The following is an 18,824-nucleotide window of genomic DNA, read 5'->3' on the forward strand; positions in this document are numbered from 1 at the left end:
GGATTGCATATTCAAATGCCAACAGAGACGAAGCAAGGTAACGAAAATGATGCGGCAGGCTGAGTGGAAGCTGACAGGGAGCAGTGGGGACTACAGACCACATGTCTTGCCAAGAAAGAGCATCCCCAGTGTTTCCAGATGCTCCAATTTTCCACAAGAAGTCAGAGGAACCTGCCACACTTGATAGGAATGTAAATTGGTGTAGCCACTATGGAGAATAGCATGGAGGCTCCTTAAAAAACTAAAAATACAGCTGCCACATGATCCAGCAATCCCACTACTGGGCATATATCCGGAGAAAACTCTAATTCGAAAAGATACATGCAGCTCAATGTTCATAGCAGCACTATTTACAATAGCCAAGACGTGGAAGCTACCTAAGTGTCCATCAACAGATGAGTGGATAAAGAAGATGTGGTACATATACACAATGGAATACTACTCAGCGATAAAAAAGAATGACATAATGCCATTTGCAGCAACATGGATGCAAATCCATTAGAGATTATCATACTAAGTGAAGTAAGCCACACAGAGAAACAGAAATATATGATATCACTTATATGTGGAATCTTAAAAAAATGATACAAATGAGCTTCTATACAAAACAGAAATAGACCCACAGACAAAGAAAGCAAACTCATGGCTACCAAAGGGGAAAGGGAGGGGAGGAATAAATTAGGAGTTTGGAATTAACATATACACACTACTATATATAAAATAGATAACCGACAAGGACCTACTGTATAGCACAGGGAACTATACTCAATATTTTGTAATAACCTATAAGGGAAAAGAATCTGAAAAAGTGTATATATACATGTATATATATACATAACTGAATCACTTTGCTGTACACCTGAAACTAACAGGACATTGTAAATTAACTATACTTCAATTTAAAAAATCATTAAAATTGAAGAAACTTAAAAATTCAGCTCCTCAGTCGCACTAGCCACATTTCAAATGCCCAAGAGCCATAGGAGCCACTTGTAAATATTTCAAATGCATAAGAGCCACTTGTAAATATCATTGGCTACCATATTGCATAACACAGAGAACATGCCCAACTTGACAGAAAATTCTCTTGGACAGCCTTGATCTAAATGACCTGTAAGATAACTTTCAGCTATTAAAACTCCAAATAAAAACAAACTGAAATGAACTTTACTTTCTTCATTGGTAGGAAACAAAGCTACTGGAATTTCACTGCCTAACTTCAACACAAAAATGTTCATGTCATCATGTTTTATTCACCCTGCTGAGTTCCCTTTAGTTGCATTTAAATTGGGTTCAACAGATTTGTTCATAGAAACAGCCTGATACTTTCTTATCTGCTTCAACATGCAGACTAAATTCTTGAGTTATTTATAGGGATTTGAAATCTAAACTTGTATTTTAGAAAGGGAGGTAGGAGTGGGGAAAAGTAAAGTCCTATTTTATGTTGCCTAAAACTTACCCTTCCCTGCTAGAGAAGTTTCACTGTCATATAAAGCTTTTAATTATCTGTGCACAACTGTCCAGGGTGACAATCAGCAATGTTTTATATCACGGATCATCTAACTTTCCTATAAAGAACCAGCTAGTAAATATTTTCAGCTTTGTAGGCTATACAGTTTCTGTGGCAACTACTCATCTCTGCCTCATTACATGAAAGCAGTGATTGACACTATGTCAACAAATGGGCATGGCTGTGTTCCAATAACACGTTACCTATGGACACCAACACTTCAATTCCATATAATTTTCAAGTGCCATGAAATAGTCTTTGTTTGCTTTCTTTCCCCCTATCCATTCAAAAGTGAAAAAATCCTTTCTTAGCTTGGGACCGTAGCAAAACAGGCAGCATGCGGGATTTGGCCCACAGACTGGGGTTTGCTGACTCCTAAGTCCTGCAAACTCTCTGATGGAGAGACTGGTGGGCTCCGAGCCAGGGAGGGCTGAGCTCTGGCACATGCATACGATTCACTGGGCATTTATCCAATGTAAGTTCTGTGCTTTGCTAATGCTGTTCAGGAAGGGAGGGCTGGACCACACAGGCCCTTTTTTGTGAGACCACCTTATTTATAGAGTCAACCCTCATTATTCACAGATTCCATAAGTGCAACTTTGTCTACTTGCTAAGATTCACTTGGGACCCCCAAATCAATACTTGTGGTGCATTTGCAATCGTTCTCAGACGTGGGCAGAGGGGCAAAAAATTTGAGTTAGCCCTTAAGCAAGACTGTAGCTAAGATCAAATAAGGCAACTCTGCCTTCTTGTTTCAGCTCTCATACCCTAAACCAAGTGTCCTGTTCATAGACTTCGTAGAGGTCTTTGTAGGTCTTTAAACTTTGCTGTTTAATATGTCCCCCCTAGCATAGTGGGGAAATGCTGGTTAGTGTGCCTAAGCGTAAGAAGGCTGTGATGTGCCTTACGGAGAAAATCTGCGTGTTGGAAAGTTCCGTTCAGGCATGAGTTACAGTGCTGTTGGCCGTGAATTCAACGTTAATGGATCCACACTGTGTAGTAAACTGTCGTTAAACAGAAACACACATAAAACAAGGTTATGTATTGATCGATTGATGACAATATTGTGAGTAGAGAGTCACAGGAACCCTGTATTTCCCCTAGAAGTGATGGTTCAGAATTCACTCATTCAGTGTCCGTGGCGACTTTATAGGACATAACTCCTGCAAATAACAGAACTGACTATGTATATATATTTTTTAGTGACACTAAAAAGGAGTTGCTGTGATATCCTATAGGTTCCCTCCTCTGCCTTATAAATTGGATTTAAAGTTGACTGAGGAAGGTTGAAACTATTTTAAATGACGTTTTGGGGTTATTTCATGACTTTAGGTTTCCACGATTCCCTGTTTTCTGATTCTCCAGATAAGTGGGCTCTTGCCTGGTAAATGGCATAGAAAGTTATTTTCAATAAATTCTTTACTTGTAGGCAATTTGCAAGCGCACAAACTGTGCTCCAACTAATGAAACACCTCAGGCCTAAAATCTCAGCAGGACTCTGCTGGAAACTTGGCTGGTGTACCTTGTGCCACATTGTAAATATTCAACAGTTCTGTAGACTCCCTACAAATGGTACTAAATATCAATCATAGTTAATAACCCAAACCTAAGTGTTCCTTGTGTAAGTCAACCAGGGTTTTACAGGAGACTTGTCACCTTTATTATACGTCCTTGGGTATGATTTTCATTTGCAAATGTTGCATAAAATGCACTGGCTTTGCCCTTTGGAAATATATCACGTGAGGTGGTCCAGCAGGGGAAGTTATTTGAAAACGGAAGAGGATGTTGGAAGCTGATACATCTGAGAACTGAGGTTCAGGCAGAGTAAAAAAAAAAAAAAAAGATATTTCAAATACTTTTAGGAGAATATCAACAAGCAAGTTGATATGTCTTAGGGACACATATACACATACTTTTTTTGTTAGTGACTGACTTCCCTTGACCAAATACAACCTTTCTGTGATTACTGATGTAATCACTGGCATTGACTGAGCTCTTCATAGTGACCCTCGCCGCTCACCAAAGCATTTCTAAATATTAGATGACAACATAGCTCTTACTATATGCCAGGCGCTATTCTAAGCACTCAATATTAATCCACTAAATCCTCAAAAAATCTTACGAGGTAGGCTCAGTTATTATCACCTTCATTTTATAGATGATGAAACTTAGACACAGAGATGTCATGTAACTTGCCCTGGGTCACACAGCAAATAATTGGCAGAGCCAGGATCTGAACTCAGGGAGTTTCATTCCAGAAAGCACTGGATAACTGTGGAAGAAACCCAGCTCCAATACAAAGGGATTTTTAGTGTCTGCTTTTATTAGCAGCAATACACATCTTTCTCTCTCTCTCCATCTCTTTCTCTTCCTCCCTTCCTCCTTTCTTTTCTTTTTCTCTCTCTAATTTACATACCATAAAATTCTCCATTTTTGACAGACATATACAGTCATTTAAGCACCATCACAATCAAGATTGAATAGCTCTAACTACCTCAAAAAATGCCCCCAGGCTCCTCTGTAATCACCCCTTCCCCTACCCCAGCCCAGAAACCAAGGGATTTAGTCAGGGGTCCATGATCCCCAGCGGATCCTGGCACAGAATTTAAGGATAGAACCTGAATTAGTATAAAAATTACATATTTAAAAATTATCAATAACTTCTAGTTAAAATTTAGCATTCCTTCAGTTGCGGATATAAGTAACAACCTACAGAAATATTAGCAGTAACACTTGGTCTCCAAGAGAAATCACAGATACTCTTACATCACATTAGTCTTTGTCTATATCACAAAATACTGTTTACACTCCTGATTCCTTTGAAATTACGGTACACTAGATCTTGTTATTTATTGCATTATAAGCACCTCTGTTATTATATCACAGTGTTTTAATAAGTGTATTTAAAAATAATTTAATTTAAATTTCTTTTTTGAACATTATTTTTTCCTCTGAGAAGGAATTCAGTTTATGGAAGGGGTCCCCTTTCCTAGAGTGTGGTGCTAACAGAAACCATATTTGGGGCAAACGGAGTCACTTATCATTTATTCTACCATCATCCCAACTAACGTTGGCCCAGAGAGTAAGATATAGAAATGAATAAGATGCAATCACCAACCCAGACTGGCGGAGGAATCGTGCATCTCCTTTCCTTAAAACTGATGGCGGGCGTGGAGCTGTGCACCTTCGCAGGCAAATGTTGCCGCTGCCTTCCGTTGAGGACGGTGGTCACACAGCCCCACCTGCTTCCTCTCTGGGACTCCGCCGGGACGGCAAAGATGCTGCTCTCCCGCCCCATGCAACTGGCCCATGGCTCACAGAGACCACGCACACCTAATCAGAAAGGGGAAACAGCCATCTGTGGGCTCAAGACTGTCTCCAAGAAAAAGGGACACCCCGAGGCACCAACTATAAAGATTAGGCAGAAGCTGAGAATTCACATTCTCCGATTATTTGCAATCTTTTTGTGATCGGGACTGTGTTATTAGGACACACGGCTTATACCTCGGTGTGTCACCTTCGAATCAATTATTTCTTAATTTATTAATGTAATCAACAAATCAATACAAAAAGAAGGATGGGAACAGGCAATTTTCATAAGAAATACAAATGGCCAATAAATATAAGAAGAAATCCTTGTCTTGACTGACAATCAAAAATAAATATTAAACGGGGACTTCCCTGGTGGTCCAGTGGTAAAGAATCCACCTTCCAATGCAGGGGGTGCAGGTTCGATCACTGGTCAGGGAACTAAGATCCCACATGCCACGGGGCAACTAAGCCCACGCGCCACAACTACTGAGCTCAACCGCCTCAAGGAGAGAGCCCCGCGTGCCGCAAACTAGAGCCCACACACAACCAGGGAGAGAAAAAACCCACACGCCACAGGTAGAGAGAAGCCCACACGCAGCAACAAAGAGACCACGAGCCGCAAGGAAGATCCCACGTGATGCAACTAAGACCCAACGCAGCCTAAATGAATAAATGAATAAATAAATAAATAAATATTAAACGAATGAGATACAACGTTTCTCTTCAATTATCAAAAGCCAAATTATTGGTTTATTGGTTTACGACACATGAATTAATGTAAGATCATTTCAGGGCTAGACGAATTAATTGCCCGATTCCATTCAGTCCTCCCAAAGATGTTTAATACTTGGTACAAAGCAGAAGCACAGTAACATTTATTTTATAAATAAACCATAACAAGACAGGTGTTGTTACTATCTTTATTTCTCATAAGGGGTTAAGTAGTAGTTAATCAAAGGCTCCAAAGCAAGTAAGTGGCGGAGCAGAGAACTGAACCCCGTCTAACTCCAAAGGTTACCCTTAATGATGACCTCCTACTGCTCTCTTTATTAAATATTATGTTTACATAAATATAAATTAAATATAATGACATAATCAGTATAAATATTATGTTTGTTAAAATAAATTCTCAGCATTAAAAAAAAACACCTGTCAGAAGATAGTTTCAAAGCCTACCAAAATATTAATAGGTTAGGCTTTTGCTAAAGTTTGACACAGCACAGGGTGTTTGCTGAGCAGCTCATACTAAGGCAACTCCAAGGACATGTTAATTAAAATGGGACATAGGTCACATGATATCAATTACAATCAGAAGTTAAACAACAGAATGGGCTCAGTCTGAAGCCTCTGGCACATCCTGGATGTAACAACCCTCCTCTTCCAATTAAGTGCAGCACCTACACAGTGTGCTACAGATAAGGTACGGACAAGGATGTGATGGGGCTGGAGTGGAGACTTTGATTTTTGTGGATCTAAAATAGAGTTTTTAAAACCTGTGTGTGTGTGTGTGTGTGTGTGTGTGTGTGTGTGTGTGTGTTTGCATACAGAATTAGGGAGATTACATTCATCTGAGAGTCACTACAGAAAGTTCCAGAGATGGGTGGCATTTATATCCTAGGTTTGGATGAGAGAATTTTCCCAATTACATTAACAGCACTCTACTGGTAATACCTGTCTGGAGCCCAGGGTCAGGAAGGATTGTGAGACTGAGTTCTACAGAGAAAGCATGCTGAGATGATTAATAATGTCTGCCCTGGCATGAGACCTGAGAGGCACATTTACTGCAAATTTAATCAGGATTAGACCATTCATGGGACTGCCATGTCTATTCATCACCACAGAGGTACCTCAGAGCTTCCAACCAGGACTGAGAAGAAAGATCACAGGGCAGACCTGAGAAATTTAAATCAGAAAAGAATTTGAGCTGTGAAGACACAAAGGTCTGTGGGATTTATCCTCAGCTGTGATAACATAAGACCACAGATGCTCTTGGGAGCCAGGATGATAGAAAGGCCACCTGGCTGAGAAACAGGAGGGAAAAAGGCAAGCAATATGGCTGAGAACTCGTATTCCATACTGGCCCAGGAGAACTCGGCAGATACGCTATTTCTTTAGTTCAGCCTCATGGATTTGGGAAATATGACTATAGGACTTCTTACTTTTTAAAATTTCTTTCCTTCATCCCTTGAAAGTTTTTAGCAAAGTCTGCTTGGAAATGTCAGCCTGTCTCAGGTGTGCTGAGGGAAAATAAAGTTTTGGTCAATGTTTAAATCAGAATATAAAAGGGGGGGACAACTGCCCCCTGGTGGTAGGTTTGGAAAATCCCTAGAACGTTATTCCCAAAAGTGTTCCTGGAAGCATGTCTTTCCACAGGGGAAGTACTCTGCGGTAAAATGACTGTGGGAAACAATTTTTAAATTATATAATATATATTCATATATTATTTAATGTACTATACATGTTATATCTCTTTCTGGCAATTCACAGTATGTATTAGCATGCTAAATTCCTAAGAAGTCCAGCACTCAAGAAATTCTAACTCCTTTTAATTCAGCATTATTTGAACATAGACATGAAGTCTTTTTTTTTCTTTTTTTAATTAACCTAACATTTTCGGAGACGTCAATCTTAGCACAAAGGAAAGAACATGAGGTCATGTCTTCCTCTTCCAATATAAAGATTTCCTTTCCAGAGCCTTTCCTTGATAAAATCTAGAAAACTTTCATTTTTATAGCATTCTCCTGGGTCTCCTTCACGATTGGCATTAATAAAAAGCTGGGCAAATGTTAATTTCCAGCTGGAGACAAATCATTTACAGGTATCAGGTCACAGTCTTCTACAGAAGAAAAACTAATAGCATATCAATACACTCAAGCTTTTCAGGTATAACTACCCAGAAGAAATCCTAGACATGATCACACCGTGTATAGACAGCTCTCCTGATAATAAAGCTCTTCGTAGTTGGGAGGTGGGAAAACAGAGTGGCTCAGAGCGCTGTGGGCTCTGAAGCCACATTTCTAGTGTTTGACAGCCAGCTGTATCTCTCACTAGCGGTGTAACTTTGGGAATCGTTCATAACCTCTCTGTTCTTATAGTCTTCATCTGTGAAATGGAAATAACAGTATCTCCTAGTTCTGTTGAGGATTAAATGAGTTAACAAACGTAAAGTCTTCAAAGAGTGGCTAGTAGTTGGCTAGTAATTTCTTGCTTCTGAATTTGCACCACTAAAGTCAGGAGTATGAAGCATCATTTAAATGGAAAACAGTATTTTTTTCCCTTTAAAAATATTGTACTTTTGTTTTAGGTCATGAGACCATTAAGAAATGTTGGCGAACTATCACTAACATGTATTTTAAGCTATTAACTTTTAAAATTTGAAAACACTGGGAAATTTTCCTCTTAACATTTTTTAAAATTGCGGGAAACTATATATCAGATAAAACCTACCATTTTTTAAGTGTACAGTTCTGTAGCATTAAGTACATTTATACTATTGGGCAATCATCACCACAATCCATCTCCAGAACTTTTTCATCATCCCAAAATGACACTCTGTATCCACTAAACAGTAACTCCCTACTTCCCCGTCCCTCCTCTAGCAATCACCCTTCTGCTTTGTAAGAATTTGACTACTCTAGGTACTGCATAAGAATGGAATCCTACAATATTTGTCCTATTGTGTCTGCCTTACTTCATTTAGCATAATGTCTTCATGGTTCATCCATATTGTGCCATGTGTCAGAATTTCCTGCCCTTTTACGGCTGAACAATATTCCATTTTAAAGAACCTCTGTACTGTTTTCCACAATGGCTGCATCATTTAACATTCCCACAGGATTCCAATTTCTCCATAGCTTCACCAACTCTTTTTTATATATACATATGTTATAGCCATCCTACTTGATGTTAACTGGTACCTCATTGTGGTTTTGATTTGCATTTCCTTAATGATTGGTGATGTTGAGTGTTTAACATTTTTAAATGATTTTCAAGCACACTTCCATAGGAAGAGCACATATTTCAACCACTAGCACTCATCTGACCTTTAGATTTTCCTATATACATATGCACCTTTGATGACTTTGAAGTTATTTCTTCCAATCCAAGAACATGGTATATCTCTCCATCTATTTGTATCATCTTTAATTGCTTTCACCAGTGTCTTATAATTTTCTGCATACAGGTCTTTCATCTCCTTAGGTAGGTTTATTCCTAGATATTTTATTCTTTTTGTTGCAATGGTAAATGGAAGTGTTTTCTTGATTTCACTTTCAGATTTTTCATCATTAGTGTATAGGAATGCAAGAGATTTCTGTGCATTAATTTTGTATCCTGCTACTTTACCAAATTCATTGATTAGCTCTAGTAGTTTTCTGGTAGCATCTTTAGGATTCTCTATGTAGAGTATCATGTCATCTGCAAACAGTGACAGCTTTACTTCTTCTTTTCCGATTTGGATTCCTTTTATTTCTTTTTCTTCTCTGATTGTTGTGGCTAAAAATTCCAAAACTATGTTGAATAACAGTGGTGAGAGTGGGCAACCCTGTCTTGTTCCTGATCTTAGTGGAAATGGTTTCAGTTTTCCACCACTGAGGACGATGTTGGCTGTGGCTTTGTCATATATGGCCTTTATTATGTTCAGGAAAGTTCCCTCTATGCCTACTTTCTGCAGGGTTTTTATCATAAATGGGTGTTGAATTTTGTCGATAGCTTTCTCTGCATCTATTGAGATGATCGTATGGTTTTTCTCCTTCAATTTGTTAATATGGTGTATCACATTGATTGATTTGCGTATACTGAAGAATCCTTGCATTCCTGGAATAAACCCCACTTGATCATGGTGTATGATCCTTTTAATGTGCTGTTGGATTCTGTTTGCTACTATTTTGTTGAGGATTTTTGCATCTATGTTCATCAGTGATATTGGCCTGTAGTTTTCTTTCTTTGTGACATCTTTGTCTGGTTTTGGTATCAGGGTGATGGTGCCTTGTAGAATGAGTTTGGGAGTGTTCCTCCCTCTGCTATATTCTGGAAGAGTTTGAGAAGGATCAACATTGTGAAAATGACTCTACTACCCAAAGCAATCTACAGATTCAATGCAATCCCTATCAAACTACCAATGGCATATTTCACAGAACTAGAACCAAAAATTTCACAATTTATATGGAAACACAAAAGACCCCAAATAGCCAAAGCAATCTTGAGAACGAAAAATGGAGCTGGAGGAATCAGGCTCCCTGACTTCAGACTATACTACAAAGCTACAGTAATCAAGACAGTATGGTACTGGCACAAAAACAGAAATATAGATCAATGGAACAGGATAGAAAGCCCAGAGATAAACCCACGCACATATGGTCACCTTACCTTTGATAAAGGAGGCACGAATATACAGTGGAGAAAAGACAGCCTCTTCAATAAGTGGTGCTGGGAAAACTGGACAGGTACATGTAAAAGTATAAATTAGAACACTCCCTAACACCATACAAAAAAATAAACTCAAAATGGATTAAAGACCTAAATGTAAGGCCAGACACCATCAAACTCTTAGAGGAAAACACAGGCAGAACACTCTATGACATAAATCACAGCAAGATCCTTTTTGACCCACCTCCCAGAGAAATGGAAATAAAAATAAACAAATGGGACCTAATGAAACTTTAAAGCTTTTGCACAGCAAAGGAAACCATAAACAAGACCAAAAGACAACCCTCAGAATGGGAGAAAATATTTGCAAATGAAGCAACTGACAAAGGATTAATCTCCAAGATTTACAAGCAGCTCGTGCAGCTCAATAACAAAAAACCAAACAACCCAATCCAAAAATGGGCAGAAGACCTAAATAGACATTTCTCCAAAGAAGATATACAGATTGCCAACAAACACATGAAAGATTGCTCAACATCATTAATCATTAGAGAAATGCAAATCAAAACTACAATGAGATATCACCTCACACAGGTCAGAATGGCCATCATCAAAAAACCTACAAACAATAAATGCTGGAGAGGGTGTGGAGAAAAGGAACCCTCTTGCACTGTTGGTGGGAATTTAAATTGATACAGCCACTATGGAGAACAGTATGGAGGTTCCTTAAAAAACTAAATATAGAACTACCACACGACCCAGCAATCCCACTACTGGGCATATGCCCTGAGAAAACCATAATTCAAAAAGAGTCATGTACCAAAATGTTCATTGCAGCTCTATTTACACAGCCAGGACATGGAAGCAACCTAAGTGTCCATCATCGGATGAATGGATAAAGAAGATGTGGCACATATATACAATGGAATATTACTCAACCATAAAAAGAAACGAAATTGAGATATCTGTAGTGAGGTGGATGGACCTAGAGTCTGTCATACAGAGTGAAGTAAGTCAGAAAGAGAAAAACAAATACCGTATGCTAACACATATATATGGAATCTAAGAAGAAAAAAAAAAGGTCATGAAGAACCTAGGGGTAAGATGGGAATAAAGACACAGACCTACTAGAGAATGGACTTGAGGATATGGGGAGGGGGAAGGGTAAGCTGTGACAAAGTGAGAGAGTGGCGTGGACATATATGCACTACCAAACGTAAAATAGATAGCTAGTGGGAAGCAGCCGCATAGCACAGGGAGATCAGCTCGGTGGTTTGTGACCACCTAGAGGGGTGGGATAGGGAGGGTGGGAGGGAGGGAGACGCAAGAGGGAAGAGATATGGGAACATATGTATATGTATAACTGATTCACTTTGTTATAAAGCAGAAACTAACATACCATTGTAAAGCAATTATACTGTAAAGCAATTATACTCCAATAAAGATGTTAAAAAAAAAAGTTATTTCTTGCTTTGAAGAGGAAAAAAGTACATAGGTCTGGTGTCTATTCATTTTAATTAAAAAAAATATTTAACAGTTAAGTTTGAGGTGTAGATGGTGAGAGTTTTTAATTTTCAACATCACAAAATAATTTTACTCTTTGCATATTTTTACAAAAATCAGGCATTAATTTTAAAACAAAAAGTAAATTTTAATAATAAGAAAATTAAAAAAAACAAGAGCCATCATTTTGTGAGACATCAGAGCCTAAGGAGAGTCTCTTTGTTTTAATCAAACTTCAGCAGGAAATTCAGGTACCAGAAGAAATACATCAAATTCCTCAGTTTAGTGTTCTAAATGACAGTCAGTCTCCAAGTACCTGTTTCAAATCCTGTTACTTACACCTAATGACTGTCTATTCATGATTGCGAAAATGTTTAAATTATTTGTACCTGTTTTTAAATTTATTATTCTATTTTTCTTCAAATGTATTTTAACACAACTATTTTATACAAAGTCTAGAAACTACACATTTTCCAGGGACCTAGAAAAAGTATTCTAGACCTAAAAAACAAGGAAACAAACATACTGACTTTTAAATATGAAAAGAAAACTACACAATCTAAAGTAATAAATATTTAAGTTAGTATCTATACAAGTTAATATGTTGTCCACTTCATTAGTTGATAAATCATCATATTCACAAATTGCATTATTTTTAAAAATAATTTTTAGGTTTAATTTTTTTATTTGGTATGGATCAACTAAAATGCATGATGAATCCTGGAAAATTATAGCCAATAGTAAATGAGTTTATTGTAATAGTTTCAAAAGCAAAATTATAGGGTTTTTAAACAACATATAGAGTAAGAAATTATTTTTAATGTGGGGTATCTGTGCATTTTATTTAATTTTTTTTTAAGATTTTTTTTTGATGTGGACCATTTTTAAAGTCTTTATTGAATTTGTTACAGTATTGCTTCTGTTTTATGCTTTGGTTTTTTGGCCGTGAGGCATGTGGGATCTTAGCTCCCCAACCAGGGATCGAACCCACACCCGCTGCATTGGAAGGTGAAGTCTCAACCACTGGACCACCAGGGAAGTCCCTGTGCATTTTAATATGCTTATTATCATGTGGGGTAGGTATCTAAAGGTAAAAATTTCTAGGGCTGACAAATATCTTTAAATGTCCCTCACTATAATAATTCATCAAATCAAATCAAACACACTTAAAATTTCTGCTTTTGGGACTTCCCTGGTGGCACAGTGGTTAAGAATCCACCTGCCAATGCAGGGGACACAGGTTCGAGCCCTGGGCTGGGAAGATCCCACATGCCGCGGAGCAACTAAGCCCATGCGCCACAACTACTGAGCCTGTGCTCTAAAGCCCGTGAGCCTCAACTACTCAGCCCACATGCCACAACTACTGAAGATATACAGATGGCAAGTAAGAGCATGAAAAGATAGTCAACATCATTTGCCATTAAGGAAAGGCAAGTTGACACCACGAAGAGTTACTACTTACATACTTATTAGAATGGATAAAATGGAAAACGATTGATCATACCAAGTACTGACAAGGATCTGGAGCAACTGAACTCTCATTCAGTGCAGATAGGGATGTAAAATGGTATAACCACTTTGGAAAATTTGTTTAAAAGTTAAACATACACCTACCACATGATCCAGGCATTCCACTCTTAGGTATTTACCCAAGAGAAATGAAAGCATATGTCCATATGAAGACTTGTACATGAATGTTCACTGTAGCATTATTCATAATAGTGGAAATCTGGAAACAACTCAAATGTCTGTCAATGGTGAATAAATAAACAAACGGGGGTTTATTTATATAATGGAATACAACTCAACAATAAAAAGGAATGAAATATCCATACACATTATAGCATGGATGAATCTCAAAATAATTATGCTGAGTGAAAGAGGCCAGACAAAAAGATATATACTGTATGATTTCATTTATATGGGTTTGTAGGATATGCAAACTATTGTACAGTGATAAAAACAAGATCAGTGGTTGCCTGGGGCAAGACAGGGCCTGGGTAGGGTAGGTAGGTGGGATTACAAAGGGGCATAAAGAAACCTTGTGGAATGACAGAAGTTTTCATTATCTTCATAATGGTGACGCTTTCATGGGTATATGCATAGGTCAGAACATCAAATTGTACACTTAATTTTTTATTTTTGGGGTTTCTCAGCTCTGAGCTGCTCCTTTATTTTATTGCCTAAGTGGTGCTGGACATTCAATACCAAGCAAGACACACAGTTCTCCAAGGATCCTGTCTTAAATATATTTGATCTCAAATTTTACACTTTAAATATGTGCAGTTTATTATACATCAGTTATAGCTTAAGAAAGCGATTAAGAAAAGGTCCTAATTGTAACAATTTAACAATACACAAGTGTATAAAGAAAAATAAATAATCTTTCATCTGATGCCATCCATCAGATAATCTCCTTGAGGTTACCAACATGAGTAGCCTGGTGAGTGCATCCTTCCATATTTTCTCTTTACTTGCACAAATTTATGATCTCATTATAGGGTTTAAACCTTTTATATAATGGATGACCCATTAAAGTGGTATTTTCCGCAACAATTTATTAGGGTTTTAGAAAATCTCTTATTATGCAAAAACTTTTCGGTGTTCTGAGATTGAGGCTCATTTTTTTTTAACAGCCAACATTCCTTAAATGCCAAAGAAAGGGATGTAAAACTACAAATAGAAGCATCGTGCTTTACAGTAAATTACTAGACAGAAGAGTTGGTCCTCACTGACGGAGTCAGAAGACCAAATGCCGTCTATATTGAGAGGCTGTTTTTCCACAAGAAATAATTTAACCTAGAAATGGAAAACCACTCAGTGTTTTAAACTATAATTAAATTCTCACTCTAGGTTAAACATTGCACAGGGATGTTAGGCACAAGCAAATTCAACTGCAAACAGATCTGCAGGATTGTTTTGGTTGTACAGGCTAGAAAATTGTACCAACTCCAAGATTTTACCACAGGTCAACTTTAAAGAAAAATCTTCAATTAAAAAATTATAAAATATATGTTCACTGTGAAAAGTGCCAAAAACACACAAGTATATAGGACAATATTTTCTTCTGTTCTTCCCTAATTCCCTCTGTTAGACATAACCACCATTAACAATACAAGCACATCTTTCCAGATTATACAGTGTGCGTGGGCATGCATGCATGCATGCGTTTTTCTTTTATTTTTTGACTGTTCGTTTGCTTTTTCTTTAAAGTTTTTTAAATTGTGGTAAAATATATATGACATAAAACCTGCCACTTCATTTTTTTTTAATACTATCGTTCCAGAATCATCAGAACATGCAGATTATTTTTCTTTTTAATTTTTTTTGGCCGTGCTGCATGGCAGGCAGGGTCATAGTTCCCTGACCAGGGATTGAACCCATGCCCCCTGCAGTGGAAGCGTAGAGTCCTAACCACTGGACCGCCAGGGAAGTCCCTCAATCATTTTCAACTGTACAATTTAGTGGCATTAATTACATTCACACTGTTGTACAACAATCACCACCATCTATTTCCAAAACTTTTTCATCACTCCGAACAGTACCCATTAATCATCAACCCCCCATCTTCCCTCACCCCAGCTCCAGGTAATGTCTAATCTACTTCCTGTCTCTACGAATTTCCCCATTCTCGATGTTTCATATAAGTGGAATCATACAATATTTGTCCCTTTGTGTCACCCAGCATAATGTTTTCAGGGTTTATCCACGTTGCAGCCTGTATCAGAACTTTATTCCTTTTAATGGCTGAATAATATTCCATTGCATACAAAATTTTTCTCATCCATTCATCTGCTGAGGGACACCTGGGCTGTGTTCATTTGCTGTTAACAAACATGATCATGGTATACACAATTCTGGCAGCTTTTTTCCCTTTTACTGAATACATTTCAGCTATCTATCCTAAATTTTTAAAAGCCACATTATTCTAGTAGATGGAAGTACTGTCATTTATTTACTACTCTTCTAACAACAGATGTATAAACTGCTGTCATATTTCGGCCAGTAAAACAGTGCTAGAGTGAACATACTAGTACATACATCATTTTGCATTTCTACCAGGTTTCCTGGAAGATGAACTCCTAAAAGTGCTATTAGCTGGTCAATAGGAATGTGCATTTAACATTTTGATAGATACTGCTGAGTTAGCTTCCAGAAATATCACCCCTATTGACATTCTTATCAACAGAGACCATGAGAGCTTTTTTGTCCATATCTTTCCCACAAGAATTACTTGGAATTTCTTTCATCCTTGCCAGTCTGACAGGTGATGAGTTTGCTAATTTAAAGTAGGTATAAGGAAGGATGTACAGGTGTGCCATGAGAGCAGAGGGTGCTCAAGGGTGAAGTTTGAGGGTGTCAGAGTCCTCTAGACCAAAGCAGAGAACAGAATTCCAGGACCAGAAGGGGTTCTGCTTGTTTCTGTAATCAGGGCTGATTTCAGTAGAAATACACACATGCAGCTGCACTTAATGCTAAAATACTGAAAACTCCTCCATAGTGGTTGGCAATAGATCACTGTCCTGAGCTCCACCCTTGAATCCCAACCCACCTTCCCACAATCCAGCAGCTGAAGGGTAAAAACCCTGCCCGGCACCATTGCTGATGCCAGCTCAACTTGATCTTTATTTGTGCTGACTGGTTGTTAATACTCAGAATATCGCTCCTGCCTACATGAGTCTAATTTTTTGTGAGACCCACTGATTCCCTCCTCACTCTATTTCTGAACCCCTAACACTGTAGAACAATCGTCTATTTCATTTACCAGACCGGTGCTCCTGAGGGCAGGAAGCCTGTCTCTCTCATTCATTCTTTCTCTCCCAAAATGTTTTTCGAGCACTTTGTACATTGCAGTTGCTGAACCCGGATCCCAGAATATCACTGTGAAAAGGCAAACACCATCTTGGGCCTCACAGAAGTTACGTACTTTTTTACTTACCAGTAAAAAGGGCAGGTGAAAAATAACTGAACAGCCAAAGAAAGAAAATAACTCCCAATAGTCATGAGTGCTATAAAGGAAACAAGTTTTTCTTTTTTTTTTTTAATTGAAGTATAGTTGATTTACAATGTTGTGCTAAAAAAAAAAAACAGGAAACAGCCTCCAAAGATGAGTTAATGAATGATTAACCTCGGCCCTCACTGCATACCTTCACATCCTCCCTTATATCAACTTTAAACAACCAAGCTCATCACCTGTCGGACTGGCAAGGATGAAAAAAATTTGAATACACCTTGTTGCAAGGATATGGACAATACAGCACTCATAGTCACTGTTGACGAGGATGTCACTAGGGATGATATTTTTGGAAGACAACATCACAAAGGGGTCCTTCTGAGTAGAGAAGCCAGAGAAAATCCAGTCTGAGATTAAAGGAAAAGGCCAGGAGTTAGGTGCCAAAACAGAAAGCACCCAGGCTGCATTGAGTGTGTGCAAACGCTCCAAGTGCAAAAGAGCTGGTGTGATTTAGAGGGTGAGGAAGGAGGTAAGAGTGAGCATAAGGAACTAAGGGGGTGAGGCTGGGAGAATGGCCACAGCCGGGTCACGCCAAGCTTTATAGACACCAAGCCTTACAGGTGACAGCAAACAGCCTGATCTGTGACTTAAGAAGATCCTACATCATTTAAGTCTATATTCACTAATACTTCTCAAAGTACATAAATCAGTAAGAAAATGAGAAATGCCCTGAGCTCCCCTCTAACTTCCTTACATCTCTGCCCGGTGCCCGGCAGCCCCGATGACAGTCTCTCGGAAAGTGCGCACACGCCCAGGGTTAGAATTATCGCCCTTCACTTCCCTGACATGTTTTGGGCTTTTCCACGTCTCTACTGCCCAAAAAACAGACAACTGAAATGTCCATCCCCGAAGTACACTTCACTCAATGAAAAAAAATCAGTTAACAGTTACTGAGCACTCTTTATACGCCTGGCCTTTGCCCAAGTGCCTTGCATGCATTAACTCGTTTCATCTACTCATCCTTCTCTAATCCAGGAAACTGAGGCAAAGGAAGATTCATCATCTTCACTGCAGTCACACAAGAGGTAAGTGGTAGAGTCCATGTCCTGGACCACTACACTGTAGTCCTCGCCACCAGGGGCCAGCGTGCAGAAATTGAAATCCTATCATTAATTTCACTAGAGGCAGCATTTTTTTTTTAAGGTTTATTTATTATTTATTTTATTTATTTTTGGCTGCGTTAGGTCTTAGTTGAGGCGCGTGGGATCTTCGTTGAGCTATGCAGGATCTATCGTTGCGGTGTGCGGGCTCTTTTGTGGTGCACAGGCTTCTCTCTAGTTGTGGCGTACGGGTTTTTCTCTTCTCTACTTGTGGCGTGTGGGCTCCGTAGTTTGCGGCACGCGGACTCTAGTTGAGGCGCATGAGCTCAGTAGTTGTGGCACGAGGGCTTAGTTGCCCCGCAGCATGTGGGATCTTAGTTCCCTGACCAGGGATTGTACCCGCATCCCCTGCATTGCAGGATGGATTCTCTACCACTGGACCACCAAGCAAGTCCCTAGAGGCAGCATTTTGAGAAGACTGGGAAAACGCTGTCTTTAACTGTTGTACATTCTATTCGTGCACAAGTCATACTTTTTGCACATTAGACATCAGCACACTTCAAACCACCTTTGCCTTTCAAATATGAACTACTGAGATCAACTAACGCAGAAAAATCTTGAGAGAGCACATGGACGTGCTACCTACACACCCACATTTGGTCTCGATCGCATTGTCATCACTATGGCAGGCTTAGGCAACCATTGGAATATTTCATTCCCCCCCTCACTGTATTCTAAAAAGCAGTGAAAAATGGAAAAACAAACCCCAAAGTATTGATATAAAAGATATAAAGCACACCTTCACTACAACTAAGCTAAGGAAGAAAATCATTGCATATATAAAAATAATCATTAGTGTTGCTCAATTGTCCAGTGGACTTAAACTGGTCAAATGTTCAACTGCGAATAAAAAGACAATTTTACAAACGTGCAAATAGAATATTGGAAATATATTGTAGGAAATGTGTCTCTGGCACAGTAGAGTTAGAGCATTGTTCATTATTTTTTGTTTGTTTGTTTTCCTTTCTGACAAGAGAACCCCTTTTTAAAATGTAATCTATCATTTAACTTTTGGGCA

The 18,824-nt window shown here is 38.6% G+C and overlaps 1 protein-coding gene across 5 annotated transcripts in view; it reads right to left on the reverse strand.

Moving 5' to 3' along the window:
• FRMD4B (FERM domain containing 4B) overlaps positions 1–18,824 on the reverse strand; it is a 336,453-nt gene that overhangs the window by 215,316 nt on the left and 102,313 nt on the right. The gene's annotated exons all lie outside the window — the stretch shown is intronic.

Source organism: Aethalodelphis obliquidens, unplaced genomic scaffold (genome assembly GCF_003676395.1).
Source record: "Aethalodelphis obliquidens isolate GAN/ISIS:26980383/991018 unplaced genomic scaffold, ASM367639v1 scaffold22, whole genome shotgun sequence".
Lineage (NCBI taxonomy): Eukaryota > Metazoa > Chordata > Mammalia > Artiodactyla > Delphinidae > Aethalodelphis > Aethalodelphis obliquidens.